The sequence below is a fragment of the Dasypus novemcinctus genome, chromosome 5 (assembly GCF_030445035.2).
Source record: "Dasypus novemcinctus isolate mDasNov1 chromosome 5, mDasNov1.1.hap2, whole genome shotgun sequence".
Classification (NCBI taxonomy): domain Eukaryota; kingdom Metazoa; phylum Chordata; class Mammalia; order Cingulata; family Dasypodidae; genus Dasypus; species Dasypus novemcinctus.
In genome coordinates, this window is record NC_080677.1 from 15291315 (window position 1) to 15313077 (window position 21763).

The window sequence follows — 21763 nt, forward strand, 5'->3', positions numbered from 1 at the left end:
AAATGACTGAAGTGATGAATGTACAAATACGTGATTACACCACATACCCATGATTGCACACTTGGATGGATTTAAGCTTTATTAATATACATCAATAAAATTGATTTGATAAAAAGAAAACACCTATATCTTGGCAAAATGCTCCAATTACATTTTTGTAAATAATCCCAAAAGTATCTAAACATTATCAACAAAGAATGTAAACTTAGGCTGTCCTCAGACTTCTCCAGGATCCTCAAAGGTGGAGGATAAGAAAATAATATCTCCGTGGAGCAGATGTGGCTCAAGTAGTTGAGTGCCCACTTCCCACATGTCTGGTTTGAAAAAACAAAAACAAACAACAAGCAAAACAAATGATAAAACCAACTAAGGGGAGCTGATGTGGCTCAGGGGCTTCCCAAACACAAGGACCTAGGTTCAATCTCCGGCCCCCAGTTCCTCAAAAAAAGAGAAAAGAAAAAAGAAAGGAATATCTCAAGAGTCTTGGAGCAAAAGTTATGAGATAAAAAATAAAATTCTCAATCAAAGCACTGTTTATGAAAATAAAAGAAAAATATCCCCCATATATTGAAAGACTCAGAGAAGAATACCACTTAAAAACTTACTTACTGGGAATGTAAAAGGATGCAGCTACTCTGAAAACAGTTTGGCCTCTCTTCAAAAGTTTAAACATAGAGTAGCCAGACAACCCAGTAATTACCCTCCTAGAAATTGCTGGGGAAATATAATTAAAAACAAAATCTGCTCTAAACACAGAAAACCTCTCCACAAAGGTAGAAGAGAAAGGAAAAATATTTGAATATTGAATAAACATTACACTAGAATGTGATCTATCACGGGCTATCTGCTAAAGAGATTGCAAATACAGAGAGAAAGCTCATCCCTTCTATGAAGCAAAATGGACACAACCCATTACATACATGTTTCTCAATATACTTCTCATACCTTTATAACTGGAGGTAGGAATAAAAAATAAATAAATAATTAAAGGTAGATTTTTCCCAAAATAAAAATTTAAGAATGGGCTACTTGAGGATACAAAAGATAATTTTGGATAAATTTAGACCTATCAGAGAGATCTTGTAATCAACTGCATTTTCCAAAGACGGCCACAGGAGTATCTTCTATCCCCATGTGACAATGCATGTGCTTCTGATCATCTTCTCATGAAGGAGTGGGGTCTTTGTCCCCTCCCCTTGAAACTGGGTGAACTTCTTTGACTGTTTCAACCAATAGAAGTGATGCCACGTGATGTCCTAGGCCAGATCATAAAAGATATCATTCCGCCTCCACTTGGTTTGCTGAAATAGTTGACCTTGGAGCACAGAGCAGTCAGACTGCCCACGGCTGCCATGCTGTGAGGAAGCCCAAGCTGGCCCACTGTAGAGTGATCTCGTGGAGAAAGAAGCTCCGGTTCTTTAGGAAGAGAGAGAGGGATGCCCCACAGCCCCTAGCTGCTCTGGACCCACTCACACACCCTGCTATTCCAGCTCCAGGAACCTTGTGACTGCAGTGGGAGCCTGAGTCAGCATTGCCCAGCTGATCCCCTCAGGAATTCCTGACCCCAAGCAACCCAAGAGAGAATAAAACGGCTGTTGTTTTAAGTCATTAACTGCTTCCTCATACAACAGTAAACCTGAGCAGGTCTAATTACTGACTATCTTTAATGCCAAGGTCAGACAAACACTTTTTCACATCATGTAGATAAGAAATTATTTAATCTTAAAATATCTTAAAAGTGCATGCAAACATATATTTGCAAATATTTGTTTGCATAGACTTTCAAAGCAATTTGCCTATCAGGTTTCAAACAAAATTGCAATCAATTCCTGTGAACAGAATTTCTTCAGGAAACAGTCTCTGGCAACAATGAAATAAACCAGTCATACACATATCTGAAACAAAAAAAAATTGTTTCAATAAATTATGGACTTTCTTTTTGTTAAAAGTCAAATCAACCACATATCTAAATAATCACTGTCAAAAGAGAAAGAAAAAATGCAATTGCAGATGTTTTAAAAAATCATGAGAATGAAATTATTACTTATTAAAATATAGGGGATGTGCCAAAAAAAAACACAGAGTATCTACAACTGCAAGCAAGAGAGTTCCATCCATTTGTCCCACGGAATCTAAGCCCTCTCTCAATTGGAAACAGAGTGGGCATCACCATCCCAAAATCCTCAACACTGAGGAATGAACAAACATAAGGGGGGAATGCAACTATGGACCAAAGTAGACTTATTATTCCAGCAATGGAAGAACCTGTAACACTGATATAAAAACAGTGGTCACTAGAGGTTCTGACGGGAGGGAGAGGGAAGTATTGGTGTAACATGGGACATTTTGGGGACCCTGGAATTGTTCTACATGATAATTGCTATAATAAATACAGGCCATTATATATTCTGTCAAAACCTATAAAATTGTGTGTGGTGCAAAGTGTAAACCATAATGCAAACTATAAACTATGGTTAGCAGCAATGCTTCAATATTTGTCCATCAATTGTAACAAATATACCACATTGATGAAAGATGTTAATGGAGGAAAGAGTAAGAGGGGGAGAGGGAGGGACTATGGGAAACTCCTATATTTTGATATAATTTTTATATAATCTAAAACTTCCTTAAAAAGAAAGAAAAAATTATATAAGGGATATGGACAAAGTTATATTCATATGTAAATTTGAAAAATCTTTAAACAACGATAACTAATAAGTCTTACTACTAATTTTGATTAATTGGCAAAGATTGTTTGGAAATGTGGGTTGAGGAAGAATTCATAGGTAAAATCTGGGCTCAACAGAAAAGAATGTCTGGCTCAAAATTATTAACATGAGAAGGCAGAATAAATAAATAAGCTTTTAAACCAAGACAGCATAAAAAGAAGAACAAAACAGAATTATGAACAGTGTATTTTTAAAAGTAGACATAGGGAAGCAGATGTTGGTCAACCAATTGGGCTCCCGTCTACCATATGGGAGGCCCTGGGAAGCAAACCCAGAGCAAGCTGGCCTGTGCCCCCAGACAGCTGATGGCCGGCGCTCTCGGAGAGCTGGCGCAGCAAGATGATGCAATAAAGGGAGACAAGCAGACACAGAAGAATGCGCAGCAAATGGACACAGAGAGCAGAGAGCGAGCAAGCAGCAGAGGGGTGGGGATAAATAAAATAAATTTTTAAAAAAAGTAGACACATACATGAAAATATTAGACATAAGAAAGTAAAATCATAAATAAATAGAAAAATACTAGCACAAGTTCCTGGATAAAAAGCAGTAACAAAAAATTAGACAAACCTCTAACCAATCTTATTTTAAAAAGAGGGAGGGAGAAAGAGGAGGAGGGAAGAACTAGGGAGAGAAAGGAAGGAAAAGAAGGAAAAGGGAGGGAAAAAGGAAGAGAGAAAGGGAGGGATGAGGGAGAAGAGAGAAATATAAAATATAAGAAAACAAAAGGAAGAAAGACTACAGATTAGGAGGTAATTTAAGATTTATAAAATAATGGTCAAGTTTAATTTAGGCAAATAGGTAGTTTTTAATGAAAAGATAATTTGTCTCAGATAAATGTAGAAACTCTAAATAGATCAATAATCCTGAGCTTAATGAATTGATTCATCAGATTGATCTGAAAAAAGACATAAAGCCCAAGGAGATTTTACAGATAGCCTTTTTTTCTTTTAAAGATTTATTTTATTTATTCCTCTCCCCTTCCCTCCTGTTGTCTGCTGCGTCCATTCGCTGTATGTTCTACATACGCTTGCATTATCCTGCGGCACTGGGAAACTGCATCTCTTTTTTGTTGCATCATCTTGCTGCATCAGCTCTCAGTGTGTGCGGCCCTACTCCTGGGCAGCTGCGCATTTTTCATGGGGGGCAGCTCTCCTTACAGGACACACTCCTTGCCCATGGAGGACCCCTACACAGGGACACTCCTGCATGGCACGGGCACTCCTTTCACGCATCAGCACTGCGCGTGGGCCAGCTCACCACATGGGTCAGGAGGCCCTGGGGATCGAACCCTGGACCTCCATATAGTAAATGGACACTCTATCAGGTGAGCCACATCCATCCAGGGACTAGTAATCATGAAGTCATGTTAATTTTTCCAGAGAACTAAAGGACTTAATAAGTTTAGTATAAACTTGATAGCAAATTCACCTAATATGTTTCATATAAACTTGATATCAAATCCATAGTATGATAAAAATGCTGACTGATCTCATTCATATATACATATGTATACAACTTATTACTGAACAAAGCGAATCAGCACAGTATTCAAAAATATACACAAAGTTCAAGTATATGGAAATATAAGGATAAGTAAGTAATAGGAAGCCTATCAATGTAATTGATGATTTCATGTGTCAAAAGAGAAAAAAAGCTGGTTAACTTCAATAAATTCTTCCAAAATTCAATGTTTACAAATGACTAAAACATTGACTAAATTAGAAAGAGAATGACGCATCTTTATTAAAAATTAAAAACTGAAATAATCAGCCTGTATAATTTAATAGTGAAAAAGTAAATAGTTTAATTAATAACAAGGGCAGGCCCCAGATGAACCCCTCCCATGCATCCGTCCATCACCGACACCCCACACCAATGGTCCTGCCTTGCCATAGTGGTGACCCTTCTGTGATCCAAACCACTCCAACGATGAATCCAAGAAAATAACCAAATAAAAACAGGAAAATGAAATAATAATAGTTTATAAAATATAAAACACACGAAAAAATTGTATGATCTGTTGTCTTGTATGTACAGTGACATTTTCTTCTGTATATTCCCCCAGGTTTTTTTTTCATTTTACCTTCAAAGAAGTTTTAGGTTACAGAAATGTCATGAAGGAAATACAGAGGATTCTCACATACCTAACGCGCTCCTCCTTTTCCCCTCTTCCCTATTAGTAACATTTTATATGCAGATGGTACAACTCATGTACAAACAGTGACTCTGTGCTCCCTCTCAATTAAAGGCAGAGTGGGCATCACTATCTCAAAATCCTCAAGATTGGGGAATGAGCAATGGACTAAAGTAGACTTACTATTATTCTACTATAGACTTATTGTTATTCTAGCCATGGAAGAACTTTTATCATTGATGTGGAGGCAGTGGCCACCAGAGGTTCTAAGGGGAGGCAGAGAGAAAAACAGGTGTAATATGGGGGCATTTTCAGGACATTGGAATTGCCCTGCGTGACACTGCAATGACGGATAAAGGTCATTATATGATTGTCAAAACTTAGAAAATTGCAAAGGACAGGATGTAAACTATAATCCACAGTTAGTAGCAATGCTTCAATATTGTTCATCAGTTGTAACAAATATACCACACTAATGACGGATGTTGTTAATGCAGGAAAGCGTGGGAGGTGGAAAGAGTAGGACATATGGGAATCCTCTATATTTTTTATATAACATTTATGTAATCTAAAGTTTCTTTAAAAAATAAAAAAAAATAATAGCAAGGGCAAGATAAGACGTGCTTTCACCACTGTCACTTAATATGGCTCTGGTTTTAGTCACTGTGATAAGCTACCTCTTGTGAAAGAAACAAAGAAAGAGAGGAAGGGAAAGAAGGAGGGAGGAAGGAAAAGGAAAGAAAAGTGGGTGAAAATTAAAAAGAAATGTGAGCACACAATTTCTTGCCTTAGAGATAAGATAAAAGGCACCCACAGGGCCAAATTTGGTTTAATTTGAGCATCAAAAAGAATAGAGGGAATAGATGTGGCTCAAGCAGTTGAGTGCCTGCCTCCCACATGGGAGGCCCCAGGTCCAGTTTCTGGTGCCTCTTGAAAAAGCAAAAACAAACAACAAGCAAAACAAACAAAAAAACCAACTCGGGAAGCCAAGGTGGCTCAGTGGTTGAGCACCAGCTTCCCACATACAAGGTCCCAGGCTCAATCCCCTGCCCCAGTACCTCAAAACAAAAACAATCAAACAAACAAAAAGAATAACTACTATAACTGCAAGCAGGAGAATCCTATCCATCAGCCATGTGGGACCTAAGCCCCCTCTCCATTTAGAAGTGGAGTGGGCATCGCCATCCCAGGGTCTTCAGGATGGAGGAATGAAATATGGATTAGAGTGGACTTACTGGTATTCTACTATGGAATTATTGTGACTCTAGCAATGGAAGAAATTATATCATTGATGTGGAGACAGTGGCCACGGGAGTTGCTGAAAGCAGGAGAGGGAAAAAGAGGTGTGATATGGGGGTATTTTCAGGACTTGGAGTTGTCCTGAATGATACTGCAGAGACCCACTGAACAGACTGGGAGAGAGTGTAAACTACAACATAAACTATAATCCATGCTGTGTAGCAGTGCTCCAAAATGTATTCATCGAATGCAATGAATGAACCACACTCATGAAAGAAGTGTTGATGTGGGAGGAGTGGGGGGTGTAGGGAGTGGGGTATATAGGAACATCTTATATTTTTTAATGTAACATTTTGTTTGATCTATGTGTCTTTAAAAAAATTTTTTTAAATAAAAAATAAAGAGAAAAAAAGAACTGTAATTCATTTTGTCACACTGAAAAGTTAAAATATGCAAACACAATGATTTTCTACCCCCTAACCAAAAAAAAAAAAAAAAGGAAAGCTCTTTTTCACAGAAAAATGACAGCGATGTGGAAAGAATGACACCTTTGAAAAGTCACTATTTTGCAACGCCAATGTAATAATGGATTGAGGGAAGGAGACATTAGGTGATGAAGAGTTAATGGTGAAAGGTTACTGGAAAATAAGATTTTCACTCGGTGCCAGGGTCCCACCCCACAATTATTAACTGTGAAGACAAAAATGTTCTTTTGGATAGACATCTCAAGATCACAAGCTGACCAACAGGCTACCATTAAATCAAAAGGTACACTATAAACCACATCAAAAATGACAAGTGTTTAATATATGAAGACTTCATACAAACTGTTAAGAGAATCACCAAGACCCCCTAGGGAGAAAAAAAAAAGGCAAAATACAGGAACAAAGAATACGCAAAACACGTACCAACCACTGCTGCCCCTTTGCTAGCAGAGAAAACAGCAGCAGTTAGGATTATACCACCTGCAGGTATCAGAACCCCCAAAACAGAGGCTTCACTAAATAGGGTATTTTTCTCACCTCATCCCTCAGGGTCACATGTCCCCAGCACAGCTTTCCCTCCTGCCACCCCTAGCGTGCAGCCTTCAACCCATGGCCCGAGATGGCAGAAAAAAGCCAAAGGGCTGGAGCAAACAGTTGTGCTCAGTCTATCCTTTTTTTAATCAGGAAAACAACAGCTAATGGGTCTCACAGCTGGTCATTTCATCATATGTGGTTATTATTTTATCATTTACACATATTTTGTTCGAAAATTTCACATTTGATGTAATTATTTTCATATAGCTCAGAGGTGAAAAGCCTTACCTTCGAGGGCGAGTTAGCAAATATTTTAGGCTTTGTGGACCATCCTGTTTCTGGAACAACTACTCAACTCTGCCATTGTAGCTTGAAAGCAGCCACAGCCAATATGTAAACGAACAGGTACGACTGTGTTCTAACAACTTTACAAGAACAGGAGCCCTACTTTGCAGGCCCTTGCTATAGAGAACGATCCACACATTTTTTAAAAATAAATTTTAAGGCGGTATAGCAAAAAAAAAAAAATTGAGAAAAGAGGACTCTACCTAGTGTGGGATAGAAAAATAGAAGTTGAAGAGAGCTATGGAGCTTGTATAATGCTTTATAGGAGGAAATAAAGGAATTATGGAGGAAGACAACACTCTCAGAATAGGAGAATCAGGGTGGTAGAGTTTATTCAAATGGAAAGAGTGAGAGCCAACCATATATATGTATACCTTCTATCTAAATTGATCTTGTCCTAAAGTCTTAACAGTCCTTTCACATGGCATGTAGAGGTAACTGGAGGCCCTCTGGACAACTGCAAAGTGGACAGACAATGCAGCCTCGTGAAGCTTATCATCCAGGAGATCACGGAAGGATTGGGAAAGGACGACCAAGGTCTCTGGTAGCAGAGACCTCTCCAGCATCTCTAACAAAGGGCCAATGGTCTCTGTCCCACAGCACACTGGCAAGCTTACTCTTTTTGAATAATTCTAAGTAACAGAAAATGTTTCTTACTCTGTTGTCAAAATCTTCTACTCCATAGTTCTGGACTCTAAAAAAATCAGAAGGTGCCGAGTCTCTCTGGCACATTTCAGATTTTTAGTTCTTTGAAATCATGATTGTGGTGCTTCATTTCCATCCGTGGAAATCCTAAAAGCACGGTTTTTCTAAATCAGAAGTTGCAAATTGGAGCCTTACAGGTATGCCTGCTTTGGCTCAGACAGTACTGTAAAATCATTAAATTGAATGAGCAAATAATATCTTAAAATCATTACAGCTCTCTTAAAAATCCAGTCTTTTGGTTTTCCTAGAAAAATCAGAAGAACTAACCACACGGGGTCACATCCCCACCTGTCACCGATTGGCTTCAAGCTAAGTAGAGCCGTGCACAAACTCTTGGATTCACCACTCACCAACACTGATCCTCCACCAACCTGCTCATTTATATAACCTGCCTGCACACTCTGTTTCCCACCCTGCCCTAAAACGAGCTAGCAAAGAGCGCTGCTGAGTTTGAGGCCAGGAGTCCAGAGACAAGTTCCCGCTGAAGGTCTTCCAGATGTGAGCTCTGAGACCTGGGGAGACAGCTGCTGTCTAGATGTGTTTCATTGTCTGGAAAATGAAGGGGTTAAGTGAGATGTCACTGAGGTTCCTCAGCCACTAGCGTTCTATGAATCTATAAATGGCTTCGCTAATTTTCAAATCTCACTGAGCTCACTGCCTGAAAAATGCCTGGAGTCATGAGTTCCACCTGCTAATAGCACTTTGAAAAAAATAAATTGGGAAAATAAAATATCCAGATCCCTCAAAAGCCATTTGCAAATTCATAACAAGATGTGCTAAGTGTAAAAACCAGGCTGTTTACTCTCTTTTGCTTCTAAAATGAAATTTCAGAGTCAAGAGCTCTAACAATTAAGAAAAACGTTCCTACCACTAAGTTCAGGCTCTCTATAAAAACAATGTCTCGATTGATTTTATTGGGTATGGATAAATGAACATTAGATAAAACAGAGGAATCAGGACCATAGAATGAATTTCTCCCGTCTTCGAGCTCAGGCACCTCTTTCACCCTCTTCGCCACCCCACCCCATTGTTCCACACCTACAGACACAATTTGGGTTTAGATGGATTTCTCTTGCTACAACCCCTTACTTTTCTCTCTATGGCTGATATGGTTTATTCAATGGGCTTTCCAAGAGACTAAAAAAAAAAATTCTAGACTAATATGAATACCATCTAATCCAGAGCAGGGAAGCAAACTCTGGACAGGCATGCCGGGGTTCCTCTTCTCGCCTCCCCTCCCCAGCCCCAGCCTGCTCCGTTTGAAAATGTACCGCCATTCCACAGCACAGGGCAGGAGAGCCAGGCTGGACACCATGTCCACGGTGTATACAGTCTGTGACTTTCAGTCCCTTTCAGTCCACCTGCTAATGAGGCGCACCAAGCCAGGCCACTCATTTTGCCCAGTTCTGTAAGCCTGTGGGTCCGGAGCAGTGAAATCATAGACATTTGAATTTCCTTATAAGTCTAAGCTGCAGAATGTCCCTCAGCACAGCTGTCTGGTAAAACCCAAGGGGTTTAGATAAAAAGGGCTTCCTACTCCAGAAGATTCTCCAAGTCAGTGGGATAAAGACAAGGGGTGGTGAAGCTTCGAGTTGTGAGGGCACACTTTCCTAGGGCAGCAGGCTCTCAGGGAGAGGACGCATGCCTTAGCCCTAAAGTGCTCAAGATCAATGACAGGTTCCTTAGATTTTGGTGACGTTATGTTTAATCTAAAAATATCACCAGTGGCTTCTAAGCCCCTGACAAGGGCAAAGTTCTGTTTAATGACCGAAGTTCTGTTTAACGAATAGCTTCTCAGGAAGCAATAGTGCAAACTGGAGGACATCACTCTACGCTATGTGAGGACACGGTGAATACATACTCATTAAATTAGCATTCCCATCTTTTCAGACTTCCTACTAAACTACAAGCACACCAAGGTTAACTTTCAGAGAAGTGTAGATTACAGAAAAGTTTTGTTGAAAATATAGGGTATTCCCATACACCTCACCCCTTTCCCCTCACATTAATAACATTACATTAATAACACCTTACATTAGGGTGGTACATTTGTTACAATTGATTAACAAATATTGAAGCACTGCTACTAACCAAGGTCTATAGTTTGCATTATGGCTTATCCTTTGCACTGTACAATTTTATAGGATTTGACAAAATGTATAATGTCCTATAACCGTCATTGCAATATCATACAGAACAATTCCAACACCCTAAAAATGCCCTAGGTCCCACCTATTTTTCCTTCCTCCTCCCCTCAGAACCTCTGGTCACCACTCTCTTTATATCAGTGTTACATGTTCTTCCATTACCACAATAACTGTAAGTTTATTTGGTCCATGATTGCATTCTCCCCTTATGTTTGGTCATTCCTCAATCTTGAGAATTTTGGGATGGTGATGCCTGCTTTGCTTCAGATTGAGAGGGGGTATTTCTTCTTTGTCTTTTGGATATTTTCACCTTAAATTATAAGTAGATGTTTGTCTAGCTAGAAAAATCCCACACACAAATAAATATAAACGGTTGTGACATAATAGAAGCCCCATGAAACACTGAGTCTGAATGAGTAATTGAATGAATGGTTCTTGAAAATAACCAGAATTTTTAAAAAATTAAATACATATATGCATTTCTACATGATTGTATAAGTGTGTGTGAGTTCATGTGTATGTGTGTATATGTATATTATCCATACATACAATGCATTTTTATTTTGGTCTATGTGCCAGGATTCCTTGGTCAAATTTTTCTTTAGAAGCTTGAAGCCTTTCAATACAGATATAACATTTTCCCTCTATCCTGAGAACAGGATGAAAATAACCATTTGTGACTCTCAACTATTTTTCTCAAGGATGTCACCCCACAATCTGACTGTATTGTTTCTAAGAAAGATAAATGTTAATCTATCACAACAAAAAGATGGATAATGCTTGCAACATTCCTCGGAGAGCTGGCTCGCCAGCCTGCACTTGGAAGATGCCCTTAAAGCCAGCAGTGTTCCCAATAAACCCTCTTTCTGAGGTCATGACCAGACATGATCACGGGGAGGTTCTAGAAGCACTGTCCACTTCACGCTTAAAAGATTTTGAAACAAAATTGCCATGTGCCTGACCTTCCAAAGCTGCTGGTTTCAGCCCTGCTCAGGCACATGCAAAAACCACACCAGCAGAGGGAGAAAGCAGTGCGGAACAGGTAAATGTTGCTCATACTGCCAGTCTCCGAGGACTCTGAAATTCTGAAATGTACACTTTGTTGCTGATTTTAAAAGATCTAAAAATTGGGTCTCCCCTAAAGAAAGGAGTCACTCAGATACTGGTAATAAAGTCACATAGGTTAACATTATCGTGGAAAATGTTACCTGGCAGCCTTCTTTCAGGTCTGACACGCGTAATGGCACGACTGCAAAGTAAGGAGAGAATGGGACTCACTCTCCAGAAGGCAAGATTCTATTTCTGCCTGTGTGATCAAGGGAAAGCCTCCTGCCCTTTAAAGTCCTCAGGCTTGCTCATTTATGTAATGAGGAGATGAGAACTTTGATACTTTCCAGCTATAGACTTCATTCAGTCTTTAAATAGTTACTGAGGGCAAAAGCACTGTTCTTGGCACTGAAAAAAATCACGAAACGAAGCAGAAAAAAATCCTCACCTTCCACAGCTCACATCTTCAACTTCCTGCTTATCACCATGATATGCATTGCACGGATCCAAACACTGCATGGAATATCATTCTAGAGACAACAGAATACAGACCTTTTCTACTCTTAGACTGCCCCGTGGGTCCTTCACTCCTGTAACTTCAGAGACATGTCCCTGCTGGAGAAGGTACTGGGATAAGTATTTTGGGGAGCACTAAGATAAATATGACCATATCCTTAGCCTTGGTATGCTCAAGATTTAGTAGGAGGTCTGAAAAGATGGGAACGCTAATTTAAGGAGTACACTATGATGGCTGTTAAAGAAGAATTCGGGGCGGGGAAAGAAATCATAACCCATTGGAAAATCAGGTTATGGCTTCTGCTAAGAGGTGAGATTTAACTGGATTTCAAAAATGGGTAGAATTTATAGAGAGGTAGGGAATCTAAGAGAAGAAACAGCAAAAGGAAAAAAAGGCATAACTACAGGAAAGTACACAACATGTTTGGAGAAATAGCAAAAATATACATCCTTCGGCTGCAGTGGAGGGTTCTACCGGGGACAGGGACTGGCCATGAGAGAGGGGCCTGGGGGGGCAGCCGAGGGAGGCGGTTATCGGGAGCTGCTAAGGGTTTTGAACAGAGGAAGGACCTGTTCACATTCAGATGGCACAGTCACTATAGCCCAGAGGACGCAGAGACCGGAGGGCTAAGAGCAGTTTTATTAAGCCTTAGCACCACAATAACAATAAATAAGTGATTCAATTCAATAATAATTGAGTGACCGACTGCTCCTTGCTGGGCGCTGCAGAGGAAGGAAAGACAAGCTCCGGCAAGTGGGATAAGTGTGAACACAGAGGTTCCGCATCAGCAACATGTCCCGGTGGTAACAAACCCCCGAGGCCATCACACGGGAGGCGAAAGGGGCAGCGGAATTGTGGAAAAGAAAAAGACTACTCTTGAAGGATGCAGAGTCCTCTGCACACCCAGCAGTTTCTGAAGGAATTTTATTTGGTATAAGGTGGACATAGAAAAGATTCTGAGGTGAAATTTTGGCTTACAAGAGCACCTTTTACATCATTCAGTCAACAAACATCTGGTACAGCATCTACTAGGTTCCAAGCACTGGGTAAACAAACAGGTCCGTGCTTTAATGCATTTATAAGTTAGAAGGGGAGACAGACAATAAACGCGTAAGCAAGAAAATCTATATGTTATGTAATGACAAGTGGTGAGCTGGTAAATGGAAGAAAGCACATTGCAAATTGGTGGTGAGGTGAAGGTGTGATATTTGATTACATGAAGGGCGAGGATGCATGAAGCTGGGGGAGGATCCCTACAGCCCAAGAGAAGAAAAGGCAAGGTAAGAGTGTGCCTGGAATGTTCTAGAAAGGAGACTGGGGGATTGGGAGTCAGAAAGAAGGGGACGATGGGGGTCAAGTAGCTGGAGTCTGGATTTCAATCTTAGTGGGAAGGAACCATTGGAAGGCTGCAAGCAAAGAAATAATACAATGTACACTCCAGGAGGATGGAGGTTGGGGACTGCGTGGTGATTATGCTACATCCCCACACCAAAAACAGTGCCTGGCCCACAGCAGGTGTTTAGTTAATATTTGTTGGATGAATGAATAAATGACAGATTTACATTTTTTAAAAAATCATTGGACTGAGGATGGGAAAGGAATGTAGGAACTCAGTCAGGAGGTGAGTGCAAGTCTAGAAACCCGGTGGCTTAGACTGGAGCTGGGCAGCACAGAGGAGAGGAAGGGGTTAACATTTGCTGAGAGAAAGAGAGAGAAGTCAGGAGGAGCCTCCAAGAAATCTGGTCTAAGGAACTGAAAGGACAGTTTTCCCTTTCAGAGATGGAGATGACAGGAGAAGCAGCAGGTTTAGGTAGTGAAAACAGGCAGTTGGGTTTTGTGCACTTTAAGAAGATTGGTTGGCCTTCAAGGGGGGGTGCCGGGTGGTCACAGGTTCAAGGCTGGCATCCTGGGAATGGGACGGACAGGGCTGGTGAAATAAACTTGAGATCAAGTACATGACAACAAAATGAAGACCAAGGGAAGGAAATGGATAAGAGAAAGGGTCTGAGAGCCACATCCTGGGGAATTCCAGGAGAGGTCTGTGCAGGTCAAAAGTCAGGGGCCATCAAAAGAGCCTGAGAAAGGGGAAGGAGGGGGGGGCAGCAGGAAAACCGGGAGAGTCTGATATCCTGGAAGCAAGTGGCGGGAGAAAGACAGAGAGGGGCCAGCAGAGTGACGTGCTGCCGAGAGGTCAGCAAAATTGGGGCTGGGAAAGGACCTTCAGACATAAGTAGGTAGAGACTACTAGGAAGCCTGCTGAGAGCAGTGGAGGGGGTGATGGGACGAGACCAGACTGCCCGCCCTGCAGGGGCAGGAGGAGGAAAAACAGGCAGGCGCACAAACAGAGCTTCCAATGAACCGGCAGTGTTCTGGTTCTCAGATTCTATGGTGAGCCCTGTTTTATTTTGCTTCATGATTTACATATCTTTTTGTATAAATAAAACGTTACACAAAAAAATATGCCCTAAAGCGTGGCTTGGAAGAGAGAAAGTTAAGAGAGTCGGTGCAGACAGGTGTCTTGAGGCATAGTCTACGCCAGGAATCAGAAAACCAGTTGTGGGGGATGTGGAGTCAGGGGAGGGATTTTGAAAAATGTAATCGATGACAGTATATTTGTATGCTAATTATTCCCTTATCATCATCGCCTTTTCTTGTACAGGTTCTGAGTCTAATAATATACAGAGGGGACTGCTAAGGACAGTGCTAACACAGTGGGGGACAGGGGTAAACATGCTAGCAAAAAACATTCAAAGCTATTTTTTTCCCTTTTTTAAAAAGCTCAATGCTCAACTACGAAGGAAATTTCCATGAAAATATAGCATGCTCAAAATAGAGGGGAAAAATTGTTCAATGAGTGGTTTTAAATTTTGATGGTAACAGGAATTATAAATAACAGTAAAGAAAAAAAATAAGTCCTTTTAAGGATAAAAATAAATTCATTGCATCTTGTAGGTTTTTTTGCAGCTGGTCAGTGCATTTACAAGAAGGAAGATGAATCACTGACGGTTTCCATTAGCTCTGGAATTGACAGCATGGAAGCAAAATTTTATGTGTTTAATTCTACTCTCCCCATCTTTTTTTTTTTCACTCTTAACTGAAATCTCTGAATTTCAATGAGTAGGACTGAGGTTTCTGTTTCTTGAACTGCTCTGATTTAAACCACCAAGAGTAAAAGCAGTTAAATGAGTGTCAATTTAGGGACAAAGTGATTGAATTACAATCCCTGGCCATGAATGTGAATTTTGGTCTTTTTTTTCCACACACACGCACACGATATTTTCCTGACATCTGTGCAATACAAATATATCTAGAAAGTGTGAAAGGAAAAATCTGTTCTACTAAATATATAAAAGGGACCCCGAATGAAGTCTCCATGATGGCAATTGTCATCATGAGCACAGATGGTCTCCTTTTTCAGCTCTCCCACCCATGCTGGCTTATGTTTCATCCACGAATTCCCCCCAAAAATGCTCACAATGCAATAGAGGTTTAATAACACCAGAAGAGCCTGCCTACTCACTATCTCCTTATATTTCTGACCTCTACGTGCATTAAATTTTGGGTCACTAAATCCAGGAAAGTGTGTATTCTGCGCTAATGACGTGAATGTCACTTGTTGCTATGGGAATCCAGATGTTGCTTACAGTGACCTGTGCGCTTAGAGATCCTTGGGATAGCCTGTCGGTAAGTAGGGACATTATTGTCACCCAGCACAGGCTACTTAGCATGCTTCCTAAAGCACCCATGCCACCGAACAGGACAGCCACTCACCAAATCCCACACATCCAAACATGATGGTATGGAATGCACAAAATTACCGATATATCGTCTTGTTTCCTAAGGTATTTAAGAGGGCTCTATGACACAAATGCATGGTGTTTTAGGTTTCAAATGGTGGTCAGAAACTGTGAGAAACACAGATGTACTTGTGAGCAAGATCTTCAGAAGGTTTGGTCTGCTGCCACACCTCATAGTATCTTACCCAGGAGAGGCAATGCTTATGAATAAGTCTCGGGCAATAGGAAAGAGACAAGGAGGAAGGTGATGAGGCTCTGAGCCCTGCAGGCATTTGGCAGGCAGGATAAAGGGAGTGGGAAGTCAAGTACTCCGGCATAGATTTATGCATGTGGGAGATATTACAGGAGGTGGGATAGGGCTAGAGAAGTGGGGGGTGGAAAAAAAAACAAGCATAATGAGGAGCCAGAGGGAAGCTGAAGGAAAATGTTGGATGAATCTCAGAGAGCACTTTTGACAGCAAGTGTTATTTAGCTGTGAAATACACTCTGTGGTGAGAGCAAAAATATTATATTATATGACTTGGAACTTTGACTATTAAACCCTAAAATTCTAAACATTTTGTATAAGAGTTGGGAATTACATACAATTTCACCACTGCTCACTGGGAACAGGAAATGCCACAAATCTTTTCCTTTAATATAGTTTTACAAATAAGAGGGAATTACTATAGATATATATAGGGCATAGAGTCAACAGAGAGCTCAAAGAGATTATTAGAAAATCCAAAGGCATATACCCTGAAGTATTTCTACTATATTCATCCCAAAGTTCAATTACCACTAATATTTTTCTCCCTCAAATTCACACAGTTGAATAAACCAACAAAACAATCACAGAACCATGGTTAAGAACAGACATTAGGATTACCTGATTCAACTCCCAACTTTTAAAGAAGAAATTGAAACTTGAGAGCAGAGAAGTGACTTGAAAAGAGCCACACAGAACATTTCAGTTTCCTAAGCCCATGGACTTCAGAGATATAGAGGGCTGCATGACAAAAAGGACATGTGAATATTGACCTTCCTGGTTTCCAAAGGGCAGCCCGTCCTTCTTTTAAAGATGGGACAGGACAGAAAGGAGCTGAAGGGGAGAGAAGCAGGTATCTCTCGGTTTGTACATTCTGCCTTTTATTATAGAAACCTGCAGTTAAGCAGGGTTGGCCCAGAAATACGGCTGCCACTTGCCTCCTAACTGCACGGCCATTTCAGAAGCACAATTCATAATGGATCAGTGTTATCTGAACAAGTACTGGGACAGTAAATGGCATTCCCTGTGGGCAGATCACCATCCTAGCAGAGTCTGGGAGCAGGGAACCAACGCTTGGAAAGGAGGTGGGCAGATGGGGGGGCTCACACCTTCTGATTAAGTGTAGATTAAAGGATGGAGTGTTTGGGCCAAACCTAAGGCCATATCAAGACAAAACATACAGGGTAAACTATCATCTATGTGGTACAGCAGTGCTCCAAAATATGTTCACCAAGTGCGATGAGTGTGCCACAATGATGGAGGAGGTTGTCGGTATGGGAGGAGTGGGGTGGGGGGATGAGGGGTATACGGGAACCTCTTAAATTTTTTAATGTAACATTTTTATTTTGTGATGTATATATCTTCAAAAAAAATACAATTTACAAAAATGATGGGGTGGGAGGGTGGGGAGTGGGGTATATGGGAACTCTTATGTTTTTTATGTTTTTTCAATGTTTTTTAATGTAACGTTCTTTGTGATCTATTAACATTAATTTAAAAAGTATTAAAAAAAAGACAAAACAGAGTAGGCATCAGATAACTTTGGTCAAAACGGGCAATCAACATCATTAAGTAAAAAGTACAACACTCTGCAGAAAGAAATGTGCTTTCTACACCATTTCTTTACGAAAGATGAGGTGGAGCTTCTTGCGGAGGCAACATAGTAAAAGGCTCACTGTACCCCTAAGCATCTTACATAACCTCTCTGACTCCCCCACTGGATCCATGAAGCTAAGAATGCCCACCAATCTCTTGCCAAAGCAAAGAAATGGCACTTTTTATGACCTGAAATCCACACAATAAACATTCCTGAGCATATACCATATACAGACAAGGTGCTGGGTGCTGGAGATAAGAGGGGTGAATATAACAGTGCCCTTGTCCCCAAGAAGGTAATACCATAGTTAAGACAAGGAGGATGTGGCACATTTAAGAACTCGTGTAACTGCAATATGATAAGTACCACCTTAGCAGTCTGAGCGAAAAGCCTATGAGAAAATGGGGAAGGGAGTGATCCATTACGTGTGGCAGGTACTGTTATTCTAGGTTGTATTTTGGTTGTAACTTTGAAAAATGAGTGTGCTACTGTGAAAAATTGAGTGGATAAAAGTGAACCAATAGCAAAATACTTCAATTATCCCCAAATTGGAAAAATTACTGTAAACACATTGCCTGTTTAGGACAATTGTTGCCTCACTTGCTTTTATAACGTGCAACAGTGCTAGCAAGCTTTGTATGCAATACCAAATCATATCAGGGAAAATAAGTCTGATACTATTACCAAATACTGCATAGGCTTTCACACCTACCTGGGGTCTTTTATTAGAAGCAAAACAAAACAACCAATCACTTGGAGATGAACTACATTCTCAATTATCTACAAAAGTTAGGGCTGGAATAGATAACCAAGTCCACAAATAAGGACAAAATCTGTAATCCAATTACTTCAACATTCATTATTGCCCCCCAACCCCCACTAGACCTTTTGCTATAGCTGACAAAAAATAATAAAATTACCTGTTTGAGTTGTTGGCTAATATCATATTTGGGAAATATGCAGATACTGGAGGTAAAAAGATTTTTTTTGCAAGGTATAGAAATAAACCATGAATTCTATATATAGTCCCTGGTTTGATTACATGGTTTGGGTTAATTATTTGTCTAGCCTAAACTGGGTAACTTTTCTGACTCCTCCCCCTTGTAATCACAGAATGTTGGAACTAGATAGAAGGAACCAGAGAAATCAGCTAATCCAACTCACTGACTTCACAGATAAAGAACGCGACTAGGGTTCATATCTCTATGTTCATATGCAGTCTTTTAGAATTTCCTTTATCAGTAGTCATATCTGCTGCCAGCACCGGAGAAGATAAAGTTTGAAGTGATCTCTTAAAGCATCCATATTTAAAAGCCAGAAGTGTGAAAGGAACCAAGTCAAACATGCTCCACACACAAATCACAGCAGCTGCAGTCCCTCGATGTGATGCATTGATAAGCTATTCTGGCTCAGGAAGTAGCCTCCTTACCAAGTTAAGAATGCCATAATCTGAACAAATTTAGGCAAATCTTCTTCAAGAAATTACTACCTGGGACAAAAAGAGAACCGCAAACTGCACTAGACTGGAATTCTAGAATTAGTCGCAACACGGTTGATTAAAGAAAATACTCTAAAGCCTAATTTGTGTGCAGGAACTAAAAGAGACCTACATTCTTCCAACGCCACATTCTAGACGAAGTAGAAAACAGAAGGAACTGCAACAGGGAATTCTACCACACTCTATTTTTCCACCAAACAGGCACACACACTTATACAAGGGTAGCAGGCACGCATGCGGACACTAATCCCTTCTTAGTGGAAAACACATTTTCAAAATGAATCCCCAATCTAGAATGAATTACCGTAATAGCCACAGCCGGAGGGAGTCCGCGGATCAGAAACGCAGATCTGGCCACCTGCTTGAGACGTCTGGGACCACAACACCGCCGGGGTCTTTAAAGGCTGGCCCTTTCAGGTGGAGCATCTGCCCTCCTAAACAGCATATAAATCCCAGGAAAAGAGGAGATGCCTCCCTTAGTCTTGGAACTACGCTGCTCTTCTTGTATCCGTTTCCGCTGAATACAGTACTGTTCTTTTCAAAGAGAAAACAAAAAACAAGGGAGACGAATTGCACCAATGCAGCTCCCGGGAGAAGTGAGCACAAAACTACAGCTACGTCAAATAATAGCTTCAGCAACTAGAAAAATCACCACATGCTCTCTGGTGTCAGTCCAATGCAGACTGGGGTGCGCTGTGCCCGAAACCACAGGAAGCCGGGCAGCTCCGCAGCCTGTGTCCCTGCCAGCTCCCCCCACGCGCTGAAATTCGGCAGGGAAGCATTGATTGTGCCCAGCCTCTCTGTGTTTAAGACATCCAGACAGAACACGCATCCGCACTCCTCAAATCGGCCAAGGGGCCGGGACGTCAAAACGACAGAGCAATCAAAAGAATGCACTGGAGAGGGGGGCGAAGGGGCCACATTGTTTGAGCTCTCGGATTTTGCTGCATTGTCGCGGTCCGGGAATAGAAGCGTAGCAAGAAGCGCACCTCTAGTCAGCACGAGACCGACACATTTTTCCCAGTGCCTTCCTCCCCGCCTGTGCGCAGGTCGCAGTATGGTAGGCGACATGACCGGCAGCTCCCGCTAAAACTCAGGGGGCAGGCCCGAATGAGCATGGGGGCGCTGGGGGTGAACCCAAACCGCGGATAACCCTTCACTACCCTGGGGAGCAAGGGGTCCGTGTTGGCCATGCGCCCCCTCGGCGGGCACCGGCAAGCGCGCGCGGAGGCTGCAGGCACTCGCTCGGCTAACCCCAGGCACAGCCGAGTACACAACTGCCCAACAGCCCAAGGCAAAGCCCAAATCCAGAGCTTTGGTTTACAAGGGGTGGGTGTGGGCTGGGAAGGGGGATTACGTAGGTCTCTCCTCCCCCTCCCCTGACACCTCCCGGCCACTGGGAGGGCGCCGCAAACCCGCTTGGGGGCTTCTTTGTTTCTCTCGGTGCCCCACAGGAGGGCCCGGTGTGCCTGTGGTACCCGAACCGGTGTCGCCACCTGGGGATGCTTGCGTGGCCCAGGAAGTGGCGCGCCCCAGGCTGACAATTGAACCTCGCGGGAGAAGCTAGAGGGTGGATCCCGGGCCCTGGGGAGGGAGGGCGCTGTCGGGGCCTCAGCAGCCACGGAGAAGCCGCCCAGAGAAGGGCGGGGGAAAGGGCGGAAGTCAGGGTATCCACACGGCGTCCGCTTACCTTGGCAGCCCCGGCCTGGGCACAGATCATGCTCCCATCGGCGCGCAGGTTAGGGCCGGGGGCGCACGTGCCCTACAGGCGCGCCGGCCGCCGGAGCCTGCCGCGGAGTACCAGGGCGCCGGGCCGCTCTCGCCGGGCTCCTGCCGCTAGTGCCGCGAGCGAGCGGCGGCCCCCGCCACCACCCAGGGGCGCGCGGCTCGGTGAGTGTGTGTGCGAGTTGGGGGCCGGCCTGCTCAGGGGCGCACGCTGTTCAGGCTCCCACAGCGGCGCCTGACGCGCAGGAACGCAGCACACTTCATCGCTTTATCCTCCCGCGCGTATCCCCTCCCTCGCTGCTTGCTCTTCTTTGGGCACTAGGCTTCCGAACCAACCACCAGCGGGGCTTGCTCTTATTAGCACCGCCCCGCCCTTCGGCCTGCGCGCACCGCCCCCCACTATAAATTCATAGCGATTCTTGTCACCGCCGGCCCCAGCCTTCCAGTGCCCAACAGTTACCCGTTATATCCCGACCCAGCCCGGCCCATCGGCCTTTTCGTGTACGTGCAAACAATGCGTTCAGAAAGGATGCGGTACAGACACCCAAGGTAGGCACCGTGTGACAGGTGCTTCGGGCCCCTTACAGAGGCCCCCCACTTACCTTACACACACTTAGGAACACTCACGCACACATGTCCGGGCACGGTCCTGTCTGCACGGCAGTCCCACAACACAGACCTCGTCGTGACCAAGGCAAAGGATGAAAGTCATCCCAAATTTAGCCGGATTTGATATTAAACCGCACAGTGTCAGAAAACGGGAACTGAAAGGAGTGAAGTCTAAACCCCTCCTTGTACCACCAACCCAGATACAAAGAGAAGGGACCTGCTGGAGTGGAAGGCCTGCGGTCAGCGGGGGGCTGGCTGCTAGGTGTATAAATACATGTGCGTTTGGCCCCTCCGAGTTCACGTACCATGCGGTGGTTCTGAGCTTATAATCGCCATAGTATATAAGTGCATCTTATTTCTGCTTATTTCTTTCTTCCCGTTCTCCTGCCGGATACCCCCTACACACGG

General features: G+C 42.6%; 1 protein-coding gene across 4 annotated transcripts in view; it reads right to left on the minus strand.

Moving 5' to 3' along the window:
- The window catches only part of HECW1 (HECT, C2 and WW domain containing E3 ubiquitin protein ligase 1), a 442767-nt gene extending 421701 nt beyond the window's left edge, over positions 1–21066 (minus strand). The window contains exons 1-2 of one of the 4 annotated variants that reach the window (XM_071215076.1): positions 20712–21066; positions 19326–19550 (exon numbers count right to left, since the gene is read on the minus strand). The gene's annotated coding sequence lies outside the window, so the exon portion shown is untranslated. Of the gene's footprint in view, positions 1–19325; positions 19556–20711 lie in introns of all 4 variants that reach the window. The other 3 variants (XM_071215075.1, XM_058296745.2, XM_071215077.1) reach the window with 3 other exon arrangements.
- Positions 21067–21763: the final 697 nt, after the last annotated feature.